Source organism: Stegodyphus dumicola, chromosome 10, assembly GCF_044657685.1.
Source record: "Stegodyphus dumicola isolate Sdum_Otavi_A_Nest chromosome 10, ASM4465768v1".
Lineage (NCBI taxonomy): Eukaryota > Metazoa > Arthropoda > Arachnida > Araneae > Eresidae > Stegodyphus > Stegodyphus dumicola.
In genome coordinates this window covers 166198850-166213160 of record NC_140777.1, presented here as the reverse complement: position 1 = coordinate 166213160, position 14311 = coordinate 166198850, and the positions used below count along the sequence as shown (strand labels likewise).

At 32.2% G+C, this 14311-nt stretch overlaps 1 protein-coding gene and 1 long non-coding RNA gene across 12 annotated transcripts in view; one reads left to right on the top strand and one right to left on the bottom strand.

Annotated features, from left to right (window-relative positions):
* LOC146995191 (uncharacterized) overlaps window positions 1-1446 on the bottom strand; it is a 95610-nt gene extending 94164 nt beyond the window's left edge. For 2 of the 7 annotated variants that reach the window (XR_015043622.1, XR_015043625.1), the window contains exon 1: window positions 549-1423. This is a non-coding gene — a long non-coding RNA (uncharacterized LOC146995191). Of the gene's footprint in view, window positions 1-548 lie in introns of all 7 variants that reach the window. The other 5 variants (XR_015043621.1, XR_015043620.1, XR_015043627.1 and 2 more) reach the window with 5 other exon arrangements.
* Window positions 1-14311, top strand: part of LOC146995185 (uncharacterized) — a 428660-nt gene that overhangs the window by 105487 nt on the left and 308862 nt on the right. The gene's annotated exons all lie outside the window — the stretch shown is intronic.

The window sequence follows — 14311 nt, the reverse complement described above, 5'->3', positions numbered from 1 at the left end:
ATCGAAAGTTCAAGCTTACTTTTATAAAATTGCTCTAACAGTCTGAAAAAAATAATAAGCCTGATCCAATTCGAAGATTAAGGAACAACGCAATCTGCAACATTAACTGAATTAGATAATTTTAGCTCAGCTTATACCGTCCGTTATACGTTAAACGCGCATGCGTAAACGTATTATGCGCATGTGCACAGGCAAAGTCACAGCCGTAAAGGTCTTACGAGCACACGTAAACGTGACGCATGCGCAGAAAGTTTGTAGCTTTGAGGTCCGGATTATGGGTGTCTGAATTAATGACTTTTTGACTGTATTATGGCGTCCTGGGAATCGCAAAAAATTCTCAGTGGTAATAAGGTATTGCAACTGAAAAATATACTATACGTATGTATGCCTTATAGGCTTACCATCCTCGTGGTTAGAATTAGCGTTTGAATTATCCGAGATTTCATGTTGTTTTCTTTTTATATTTAACTTAAAATTATCATTAAAAGCATTAGCAAGGCTATCTAAGGGTTTTTTTAGCATACTGAGATATTTAAAAACACACTTACCCTTAAGGGGCTCCAGTACTTTCAATGTATCACAGTTTGCTTTTGCCGTAAGAGGTGTATGCTGGTCCATGTCCGATGCGACTCGTACAGCATCCAGTTGTTGCTTGAGGAGACGAGTATTCTCAATCTTAGCTTCTAAGGGGATGATTTGAGTATGGAACGAGTTAAGAGAAGATTAAGAGACATATCCTAAAATAATATGTCCAATTGTATCAAAATATTAGCAGTTTACAGCTATAAGGTGAATTATTCAGTATAATGATTTTTTAATGTTGACACTGATGGCAAATTGCTGCTAGAAATTCTGTGGTTTAGAGATATATAATCGTCCAGAATATAATATTTCATCACAATTATTCTTTTTCAAAGTAAAAAAATAAAATTTACAATAAAGCTTAGAACTAACATGAAAACTAATAGATAGTTCTTGTAACTATGCAATACATCTGGATTTATATCATAAAAATATTTTTCAATAAATAATAGATCAATAAATAAGTATCTTAATATTTTATTCATACTTACAAGCCAGATGATGGGTAACAGGTATAAGAACACACCTCTATTTTCCATGTAATGCAGAAAAATACATAGTAGCTTCATCTGCCAAACGGTCTAGTACATTTATGCAGCATTGTTGTCTAACAAGACTCCAGGTAACTCGAGAATCATGGGAATATTCCAAGTAAACACCACTTTCCCATTGAAATTTTTAAATTTCAGTCACTTAAATCTAATATCCATACATAATTTACATAATCTTACCACATAAAAGATTAATCATTATTATAATTAAAAGATTTACTTCAAAAGATATTTTACAAATAGATATTTTAGATAGGAGAAAAACATATTTATTATATATGCCTTGTACAATGACTAGAACTTTAAGCACTTAAGTGTAACTAAGCAGATGGAACAAATAAATATAATACTGGTTTTTGAGTAAATGGGATCTAATTTCAAATTTTTAAACAAAGTAAGGGGGGTATCAAAGTATCAATATACGACAATTCCAATAATGAGTATAAGGATGGTACCTTACTCTAGATATAATATTACATGAATAATTAATTTTTATTAATCATGTATAAATATTCCTTTCTTTAGTTTTGTTAGTCAAAACATACTTTTATTTTTAATTATTAACTGTACAATGTTTGTCATTTCACAGCAAAATGCATTGTGAAGGAAATACATAAAGTCCATGCGGTGACCAGACAAAAGGACGAAAGTGCACACGACAAAAGCCCACAAAAATGACCCCACTGGGATAATTGCCCACGCGACTAATACCCACACCCATGAAAGCGCACATTGATGAAAGCCCACACAGATAAAAGCCCACATAGATAGAAGGGCACGCTGATAAAAGTCCACACTAACAAAAACCCACACCGATATATACGTCATGAATAGAGATAAAATAAAAAATAAATGAATAAGAAATAATTGAACAATAAATTTAAGTAGCGGAACACATTTCATTTTCGTCTCCGGCTGAATTAAATTCGTATATATATATATATAGTACAGAGAGTCAATCAAAATAATATTATTAAAAACATATACATGTATGTATCTTTGTTTTTATATTTACGCAAGAAATGGAAGTGCCTTTGTATAAGTGTGACAAAGGGAGGTGAAAGGGAATACTGGCCACACAGCTTATTTTAATTCTACAAAATTATAAGGAGTATAATATGTATGTAAATTTTCATCATATACAGAGAATAATTTATGAATAATTTAACACTACAGAAAATTTTGCATTATATGAATTTAATATGGAGAATTAAAGCCGAACTTTCATTTTAACGAAAAAAAATAAAAGTACAGTATTCTATTATGATTAAGCGCAAACACCGTTTTAATGGTGAATAAAAAGCATGGTTTCAAATAATCCAGTTAAATTTTGACAACTTGGATTTTACATAAATTAATTTCATTCCCACTTGAAATTTAATTTTTTTAATCATAATAATTACTCGTAAAATTTTTCAGGAAGTCATAGTTATTTTGGATTTCCTGAAAATGTGTGCTGGTTTTAAGTGGGCATTCGTCTTGTGGGCTTTTGTCATGTAGTTTTCTAACTGGCCGCTGGCTATTCAGGCAGGAAACCATTGCCTTCCTTTTCTTTTGCCCCCAGCTGTGTGAAAAAGCAGTTAAAGAGAGGAGAGCCTTGCTTAATTGCTTTATTCCCTATGGAACCTGGGGCGCCAAAGAAGGCCTCAGAAGGGAGGGTGTGGCAGGAGAACAATTAAAGAGGATTTTAAATGTTTTTTGTTAGTTACCTACTAGAAAATAACATTATCTGAAATTCCGCTTGTAACTGAAGTTAACCCCTTTCTTACATTTCTTTAGTATAGTTCTTGAATAACCTTTTGTCTAAGGATTTAGTTAGAATTTCAATTATTTTAAAAATTTCAATAATTGGAAAATGAAAGGAATTAAATATTTTTTAACCATTTTTAAAGGGATAATTCACTGTTTTTGCAGTAAAACTGCAGAGTGGAAAAATATGCTAGTTCCTGATTTGATAGTGTCTCTAACAACTTTTTGATGAACTAATTAAACATGCTTGTTATATCAAAGCCATTGTTTAAAAGTAAAACTACTGAACTATTTCTAAAAACATTAAATTATTACATATATTAAAATTTACGTACAAGTAATATTTTTCATTTTAACTTTCATATGGTTGAAAACGCAACCATGTGAAAGTTAAAATGAAAAATATGAAACCGTAATAAAAGTTAAACTATTCGAATAATTTTAATAACACAGGTTTCTGAACTTAGCAACAAGAGGATTTAAGAACCATGAGCCCAGCGTTGTAAGAAAAGTAATCTTGCACATTAAAAATAATTTTTATTTCAATAAAAATATTATATTACTCGATTAACTGTAAACGCTTAAAAAACAGTTCATTTCAATTTACCGTAATTATTTATATACAAAAACTTTGATTGAAGCAAATTTAAACAGCATTTAGAAACTGAAAATTCACTGGAACACTTCTTTTGTGGGTTTTATGCTGTTATTATGTGTTGAATATTATTTCGCCTAGATTAAGAAAAAGAAACTCATAACATGTAAAAATTTATTAGGTAGAAAAACTATCAAATTAAGGTCATTTTCTTCTCCTCGAAGTGCATTGATTTCCTTATACGAATTTCATATTCTGACAGCACAGAAATAGTGGCCACATATCTTGTAGGAGGTATTTCTTAAAAGCCTCATGTGTTGACGATCAAGTAGAAAAAAAATGTTTTGTTATGGAGTTACGTTTTGAATAACTTTTTTCTTCTATTGAATGAGTTCAAAGTTTCTAATATCTTGTTTTCTAGCATGAAATGTTTCACCAGTTTTTAAGGTTCTTTTCTAAGAATAATTCTAATTCATTAAGCAGAAGTTAGTAAGAACAAGTAAGGTGTACTTCAAATTTGATCTCTTAGGTTTATTAGGTCTGGCTACCAAATAACTGTTTTTGAATTCAACATCAAATTTTAAACATATATTTTTTTTAAAATTTGTGTCTTTTATTTTCAAAAAACATGCACGTAATCCGAAGTTTCTGTGACAAAAGTTAGTATAAGAAAAGTGGGACAAATTAAATTATCTGTATATTTAGTCACTATTAAAAACGAATTCTGGCTAGACTATGGGTCCTCAATCAGGAGGAATAGCCCTAAGGGGAATTTCAAAGTTTCAGAGAGTAATTTAGTCCACCTTTTCTTTACGTATTAAGTATTTAGATTTAGTTTATGAATACAAAAAAGAACATTTATTCAAATTTTGGTATTTACCAACATGTTTGATACTTGTTTAATTTACTTAAAAAATAATCCGTATTTAAACAAACACATATCTACTTTTCAAGTTTTGGGAAGGAGAGGTTGAATGATCATTTAGCAATGGTGGAAAGGGTATATGGGGAAAAAGCTGGTGAGAATCACTGGTCTAGACTGAGCCAACTTGATTTAAATTTAGAATTTTATACTCTATATAGAATTTTATACGAATCTTTAGTTCTTACTGTAGAGTCATTAGGTTATATATATATATATATATAATGTTGTATGATCTTAAATCCATTTAGTGCGAATACAAGTTATTATTACTTGCGCAATTGCTGCAAAGTTAGTTAATAATAATTTATTTCCTAAACAGTATTGATTAATTGATTATATTATCTCCCGAGTTTAATTAAAGTAGAATTATTTTAAAAGTGTGAATCTATACTGTATATAGGTATACAAAGATACACATACATATACATGTATGTGTATCTTTGTTTTTATATTTACGCAAGAAATGGAAGTGCCTTTGTATCAGTGTGACAAAGGGAGGTGAAAGGGAATACTGGCCACACTGCTTATTTTAATTCTAAAAACTGGTAAGTTATAACTGGTAAGTTACTGGTTAATACTGGTAAGTTATATTTTGAAAGATGTTTTGAAGTAATTTGAAAGCAAAATGTTAATAATGTTTTAACGGGGACTGGAGTTAAATCATCACGAAGAATAAAATTTCAATTGTAAAAGGAAAATTAAAACATGTAATCATTGTCATTGATCGAAAATTAGTTGACTTTTCAAGGGAATCAAACCAACTCCCGTTCAATGAACAATAATTGATAAAAATACGTAAATACGAAAGTGTTTCGTCTGGTGTCCGCCGACAACATCGCGGCAAAAACATCGCGGAGGAAAACGTCGCGGAGAAAACAACGCAAGGCGAAAACGTCGTGCTACAAAACATCGTGGGAGAACACATCGCAAAGAGAAAAACATCGCAGTTCTAAAACATCGTGGTACAAAATATCGTCGTCGAAAATAAAGCGGTTCAAAAACTTCGCAATTTAAAAACATAGTCGTCGAAAATATCGTGATAAAAAATAAAGTATCTACAAATCATCGCATGACGATAACATCGCAGACATGCTTTTTTCAGACATGCTTTAATAACTGTAAATGGATATTCCCATAATGATTCGTGAGCGCAAGAGGGTAAGAAGGATAATTTTTACTTTCATATTTTTTATTAATACATTTTTGCTGAGAAAATAAAAAGGAAACTTAAGTATAGAAAATTAATGCAACTTACAGCACTTAATAGAATTTTAAATCGACATAGTTAACTAACAAAGACCATAATAAATTATTTTTAATATAGATTTTACAGGTAATTTTTCATAAAAAGTATAATCTATTAAGTTGCATTTAATTTTCTATGCTTAAGTTTCCTTCTTATTTTTTCAGCAAAAATTTATTAATTAATAAAAAAATGTGAAAGTAAAAATTATCCTTCCTTACATCACTTGCGCTCACAAATCATTATGGGAATATCCATTTACAGTTATTAAAGCCTGAAAAAAGCATGTCTGCGATGTTATCGTCATGCGATGATTAATAGATACTTTATTTTTTACCACGATATTTTCGACGGCGATATTTTTAAACTGCGAAGTTTTTGAACCGCTTTATTTTCGACGACGATGTTTTGTACCACGATGTTTTAGAACTGCGATGTTTTCTCCCACGATGTTTTCGCCTTGCGTTGTTTTCTCCGCGATGTTTTCGTCCGCGATGTTTTTGCCGCGATGTTTTCGGCTGTAACCGTTTCGTCTTTACTCGAGTTATAAGTTAAAGCCAAACCGGCAATTCTAGTCAGGCCAAATATTTCCGCGAATAGAAGGAATTATGAACCAATGCTGATATTGAAAGAACTTATTCTTATGAAGCATTTTAGTCAATTCAATTTGGAGTAAAAATCAATTACTGTAGAGAAATCCTATTTAACTCGAGTAATCGTCCCCGACACTTTGATGTTTATGCATTTGAGTACTATATTATTTGTAGAAATTAAACATTGGAAATTGTCATTATGAAATCGAATTCAAAGTAAAGTTGAAATAAACATAGAAGATTATAAAAAAAGATAAATAATGCAAAATTTGTAAAAACAAATCAAACACAATATAAAAATAATATAAAAAATAATATAGAAAATAATATAAATAAGATCAGTGAATGTACATGAAGATATAAAGGCCAGAAAAGGTATTAAGTAACTGTCTATTAGCTCTTGGACAGTGAAAATGCTTTTTTCCTTTCTTAAATTCTTAATCATTGCGACACGACAATTAGCCAGAAATTAATTAATTTCCATTCACTAGTATTTTCAAAAAAATCTTAACAGATGGTGTCTCTCAGATAACTCCACAAAATACATCCCTCAAGAATTCCAAGTCCCACCCACTACCATAAATTGCTTCAAGTTTTACCGACTGATATTATTCAAAGCCCCTACTGCCGTTAAGAATTTTCGGACACCCTACACTTCTGAGTCAGACACGAAGAGAACACTTTGCCAACTCCCCCACTAGAAAGAATGTAAGTTACTTAATACCTTTTCTGGCCTTTATATCTTCCTGTACATTCACTGTTCTTATTATATATTATTTTCTATATTATTTTTTATATTATTTTTATATTGTCTTTGATTTGTTTTTACAAATTTTGCATTATTTATCTTTTTTTATAATCTTCTATGTTTATTTCAACTTTACTTTGAATTCGATTTCATAATGACAATTTGCAATGTTTAATTTCTACAAATAATATGGTACTCAAATGCATAAACATGAAAGTGTCGGGGACGATTACTCGAGTTAAATAGGATTTCTCTACAGTAATTGATTTTTACTCCAAATTGAATTGACTAAAATGCTTCATAAGAATAAGTTCTTTGAATATCAGCATTGGTTCATAATTCCTTCTATTCGCGGAAATATTTGGCCTGACTAGAATTGCCGGTTTGCCTTTAACTTATAACTCGAGTAAAGACGAAACACTTTCGTATTTACGTATTTTTATCAATTATTGTTCATTGAACGGGAGTTGGTTTGTTCCCCTTGAAAAGTCAACTAATTTCCGATCAATGACAATGATTACATGTTTTAATTTTTCCTTTTACAATTGAAATTTTATTCTTCATGATGATTTAACTCCAGTCCCCGTTAAAACATTATTAACATTTTGCTTTCAAATTACTTCAAAACATCTTTCAAAATATAACTTACCAGTATGGATGCACGCTTTTAAAATAATTCTACTTTAATTAAACTTAGGAGATAATATAATCAATTAATCAATACTGTTTAGGAAATAAATTATTATATATATATATATATGCGGGAGAAAGGAAAAATAAGCAATGCCCTCTTCGAGACTCGAGCCTGGATCTTTCGAATATGAGCCAATTGTACTAACCGTTACACCATGAAGGCATTCTAGAAGGAGGGAGAAAATACCTTATATTAATATCAAGTGTCATACATTACAAGTTTAAAAAATTGTATTTGAACTCGAGTGGATAAACTTGAGTATTTTATGAACGATTGGAAATTCGAACAAGATATAGGCAGAGTGTGAGCTAATAGTAGAATTTTAATAAAGGCAATTTTACAGGAAATTAAAGTATTTCAAAATATTTAACCTCATTTTACACTTTTAAAATATATTAAAAGTATTTTAATTGAAATTAATATATTTATATTCAAAATTCTTGGAAAGAAGATTTGGCTTGTCATCCCAATCGTTTTTCTATTTATTATTCTTAATATTATTACGTTAAAAGCCTTTTTGAAAACAGTGATTTTTTAATATGATAGCTTTATAATTCGTGATGACGAAATTTCTTAAAAGGAATTAAAACAAAATGTTGAATTATACTCCATCCGTCCCAAATTAGTTGTTACGTTTAGGTCGAAAATTTTGTCCCAAATTAGTTGCTACATTTCAAGTCGGTGGAGTTATAAGTAACTTTCTAAGCAGTTTAGTAAATAGACATCCGTAAAATTATATTAACAGTTACAGCAGTTTAAAATCAGATACATCCCATCTACATTAAACATCTAAAAGTTGTTATAAACATAAAAAGCATTTATTATTGGAAACTTTAAATCATATGTTTCAAGTAAACCTTCAGCAAGGGAAAATCTTCAGCAGAGGGAAAATCTTCAGCAGAGGGAAAAGAAAAAAACACAAGTAGTGTCTTTGTGTGTATGTATGTTTTACGAAAACGAGTACAAACGTTTTCGCTGGGTAAACATTGTTTGGTTCTTTCCACAAACAATCCGATACGGGCTAGTGTATCCGATTGTTTCGAGAAGAGCTGTTGAGTTGGCCCTGAAAAGGCAAAGACGTCTGTGTATATTCTTCGGAAAATTGTCGTAGCATTGAAAATTTTTTAAACGTTAGCGATGGAAAAATAGACGGGAAAATCGCATGTGCAAGAATTCTAGCTTCCCTCTTGGATGAAAGTTATAGAACCGCCTCACATACATACTGACGTTTCGAGATGTAGACAGGAGTGCTGTAATGCCACACTTTATATAAACACCGCTTCGCCTCAAGAGACAACGCAATTTGATTAAAAAAAGAGAAGATACGGCCACGTAATATTAAAATCGTAACACTAGCTGAATTGTTCTAACGTAAAAGTGTACGAGAAATCTGGTGAGTAATAAACAAGTAGTAATGTTTTGTAGAGACTACTAGTTTCGTTAACATAATAATAAATCTAGGATGCCTGTTATGAATCGATCACCCTCTCAAGCGCAACCCTGGTTGGCATTGTGCCAAAACACATAGACTCGTCCAAAAGGGGTGGTATTACTTGCTGCGACGTGAAAGGTCTTCTCATCTCCGGAAAAGCTATGCTGGAGGGAAAGAAAGTCCCCATCCTTTCACCCTATTTTGAGAATAATTCGGTCCGAAATGCGCATGCGTGTTTGCGATCATGGTCGCGGATGAGTCGGTCATGCTATATCACAGTTCTTTGTGTTGCCCTCTGCAGCTTAAGCGATGGTGTAAAATTGAAATTACAAACGATAACCGCTTCGCCGACACAGCGTAATGCAAAGTTATGTTCGGGCTGGTAACCCAACATAGCGGAGAGGCGTGGCTTATAGGATGATTATGCTTGGTGGAAGTAAACACAGGAATTTAATTGTAGTTTAAATAACAAGCTTGAAAGATGGTACGAGACAACTGACGAATGTTCGAATTCCGATAATGAAAGTAAACATGCTTTAATTCCGAGTTTTATAAGTAGTGCGAAAAATTGAGAACTAAATGCGAGATAAATGTGATAGATGAAAACTACCAGTTTAAAAGGCAGGTGGTTGATATTTGGAAACCCGTCAGGATACATAATCTAGAGTAGACACTCCCATATGATAGTCAAACATTAAGGCATTAAGCTATACATTGAGGCAAAATTTTAATTATTAATTACAAGTGAAAATTAAGTATTTGTAATAAAATATCAAACGAGAGCATGTTAATGTAAATCCGGGCATAGAATCATAGGTTTAATAATTGAGAATTTCTTTTAAAGGAATGCCATTGATGTAGAGTTGGCTTCGATCGCATCGATTCGATTTATTGCATCATCACGTAGTTTTGATAAACGTTAAGTTGGAGTAGAAGAATTAAACCACCGTGAAATTAAAAAGAACAGTAACTGATTTTCTGTTTGTGAAATCCGATAGGAAAGAATGCAAATAAATGTTAATCTTCAGTGAAGTGTAGGCGTCAGACAAGTGTTTTAGCCTTTTACATAATAAAAACGTTCCAATAAAACCGTTGAAAAAAGAACGCAGAAAATTAAAAACTTGCATTGTCGACTGGTAAATAAAGTTATTCATTCATGATACTGCTTAATATGAGAAATGAACACAAGTTTAAACTGACATGCAAACATTTTAACAATATCTGCTTCACAGCCTAAGCGATAAAATGAATTTAATAACTATTAATCACCCCCTGTGACAGCATATAATTGAAAAATCTCCTCTCTCCACAAACACTTTCATGCGTATGAGTTTTCCTATATTTTAGAAATTAATTTTATCAGATTAGCGGGAAAAGGTTTATTAGTGGTTTGTGACTCAGGACAGTTTAAAGGATTACTTGTATTCTTACACTGTTTAAAACATTCTGCTTTGTACATAGTCCTACACTTTACAAATTCTACTCTGTACAAATTGGATATATTACACACAATATTTGCCTTTGTTAATAAAATAATTTTATCTTTTCAAATATGTAGTAGTGCACAATATGGGACATCAAACTGAACTCTGACCATCATTAGTGCACACCTGCTTCCTGTTCAAAGTATATGAAATGCAGATATGAAATGTTCTCAGTGATAAATAAACTCACAATTAGGGTTAATTCTCTAGAGAACTCGAGCTTAAATAAGCCTGAAAATTAACCCTCGGGCCGACGCTATCGAACACTTTAGCCACGTTTATCATGACTAAGACAACACATTGTTTATTATTAAAGGCACCTCTAATAAATTCTGTCAGACGCACCAACTGCTTCGTCACAGAGATTTTTTCTAAAGCCAAATTGCTGTGCGGGAAATCTGTCAAAAAAGGATGTATTCTGGCATGGATAACCTTTTCAAAATTTTGCTCGCATCGAAAAGAGGGCTGATAGTACTCAGTTTTTGTGAGGTCTTTGTGAGTGTTAGGCATCTTTTAACAGATTACGCAACGAGTGATGGTGTAGCACCGGGGTGCCTGGGTCTTAGACCCTATCCACAAATGAAAATATGCCACTTCGGGTACAATACAAAGTTACAACTTATAGTATTATATAAATATGCCCAGGATATCTTAAGGGTTTTTTTTCAAATAATTATTTATAATGGCCTTAATAAATGACTTGATGAATATTTGTAAGATGAATATTTGTAACACGCATACATGATTCGGTGATGAAAATGCTGTCCAGAAAAGCTGCAAACTCCGTCGAGCCATTGGGAACAATAATAAATGAACACATGAAAATTGTCAAGCAAACATTTGGTAAATACAAGACCCAGTCAGCATTATTAAAAATGTGATCATAATCATAGAATAAATTAAGTAAGGAGCTCAAGTTAAAAGTAAACAGTTACATACAATACAAAATCATACTATATATAAGGTAGCCATGGTGCAGTTAAGCTTAATCAAGAGTGTAACTAAGAACGGCCATAGGCCTTTTGATATTACATTGATCATTTGCGTCGTAATCATAAATTTTAATTGCAGTGTTGTTAATAAACTCTATGTCTTTATAGAATTTCTTAGCAAGGCGATAGTAAAAGGTTAAAATGTGGTCAATTTTCAGTTCAGCATCAAATCTGTAAATCCGAAGCTACCATAAAACATTACTAATTTGTCTCAAAACCCCGTTTTGTGCAGTTTTCAATTTCTTCCTTAAGGATCAACTAGAATAAGCCCAAACAGAGCAAGCATAAGGCAATATTGGACGTAGAAGGGACTTGTTAAATGAGTAACTTGTTGTCTATAGAAAGAATGCTATTTCACGCTGTTAACCCGCGAAGACGCGCGCTGCTTTTAGCTACGCGAGGACGCGCGTCGGGCTCCGTAGGTCCGAAACGTTATTTCTTAACGAAATAAAAATAAAATTGTTTGTGTAATCGAAGAAAAAAATTAAATAATAAAAAGTATATAAAATATAAAAATATACTTTGAATTTAATAATTCTAAAAAAATTGTATTTTAATACACTTTTAAGATTGAAATTATTTATCATTAACAGAAAAAATCAGACTGATTTCTTTTTGTGAGCAAACGAAATTTAATACTAATTTATGTAATATTAAATTTTTACAGAAATATTTTCAAAAAAAAACTTACATTTCACATTTTTTTTGCAAAAAATCGCGCTGTGTTTACCGCAAACATTTTTCTCTCACTTAGCGCAGCAAATTTGTGGTTTTCGGTCCTTTACGCTATTACATATATGGCATCTTTCCCTAGAACACTCCTGTTTTTTTGGCGAGTGTCCTTCCCAATTTTCCCTATATCTGCAATTTCATTTTTCACTCAATTCGCGTGGAAATTTTGCTGCGAGCTTCTTTCTTGAATGTGATCCTTGAAAAGTTCTAATGCAAATTCTTTGATAAATAAACTTCGTTTTCTATATTGCACTACTGGCGTCCTCGAAGATAACAATAATATTCTAGTATTCATAGCTGCAATGTTGAACATACTAAAGAATACTGCCATTGGTCATCTGTTGCTAATTCTAGCAGTACTATAAATGGTTACTACATCTATAGCACCCTTTGTTAAATCATTAAAAGTCATAATTTCTGTTTTTTTTATTTGCTTCTCCAGTCGAAACATCGATGGCTCTGTCATTATGCATGGTGGACAATAGAACAACGCATTTATTTTTGTTTGGTGTGTAGGAAACTAATGTCATATTTCTTTGAAATCCAAATAATGATGATCAAACTTCTCTTTTTCTGCCACAAGTAAAATATATTGGCAGTTCTTTTTTATTTTTTCTGATAGTTCCCACGAGCGTAATTTTCTTTTCAAGGTGATTCTTTACCAAGGTATAACTGGTAAACCAATTGTACACGGTAAGGTTGCACCCTGGATTCAAAATAGGCTCTCTAAACCTCTTGACTACTTTATCAAGACCATTTTCTGAGCTGCACGACCGTTTGGGTTGTGTTCCTGCATGAATTTCAAGATTTGAAGTACAAAATGTCCTTGCATCAAAAACAGCAAAAACTTTAATTTCATATTTTGCAGGTTTACTTGGAATGTATTGAAGAAAGGAGCATCTTCTTATAAAAGGTTCTAATTTTTCGTCAGTTGTGATGTATTCGCCAGCATTTTTAACGAACTTTTCAAAATCATTTCTTACCGGAGCCAGTTTATCCATTTCTCTTCTAGAAGGACGATCTCTTAGGTCATCAAATCCCAAACATCTCATTAGGATTAAAAAACGTTTATGAGACACTGTTCAATGAAAAATGTCAAGCCCTGTCCCGTCAGTCGCCCAAACTTCGCAACATTTACGTGAGAAGCCTTCTATTTTAAAACAAAATTCTCCAAAACAAAGAAGACAGATAAATGATCTGATTTCTGTAATATTCTTGTGTCGAGCAGCTCTCTACCTTTCAAATTTGATGGCTATCTTTGACAAGATATCAATTCACGGAAACAGAAATGCTGAATTCATTACTAGATTCATCGCTTGAATCTAATGTCTCTTCAGAATTCGATTGGTGATCACTAAACTGTTCTTCATCAATTATTTCTTCGTCTTCTTCATTAACTGAATCTTCATCAGTCAACATTTCGGCTAATAGTTTCTGTAATCTTTTCATTTCATCGTCATAAATCAAATAGCGTGACATTTTTGCAACTGCCTGACATCTTTCACATTTTTAAATGACAATGCTAGCGAGGGTCTCGGGCCTGGGAAGCCCGGCTACTCAGTTTCTGAGAAAAGATGGAGGGATAAATTCCGGAAATGATTGTGAATGACATGTACCTGACCTTAAACTCAGCTACTAAGAAGTTCGATAAATTTCACCAAAGGGTGAAATTTTTGTATTATGTTTTTGTAACGACCGGGCCTGGTCGGACTTGCCTGTACCAGGGAATTGACACTCCGTAGAAATGTAGGTTTTTATTGAACTTCTCCTTTTTTGTTAACAGGATTGCCTGAGTCTTTTCCACATTAACCTTAATTTTCCATCTGATGAGTCAAGTCTCTAATGCATGTATGTGGTTTTGTAGCTGTTGTATAGCCGGCCTTGTGTAAGGATCGCAGTGTCATCAGCATACATTGCGAGTTTTGTGTTGTTCAGAGTGGGTATGTCATTCACGTATATATTAAAAAGTATAGGTCCGCGAAGACTTCCCT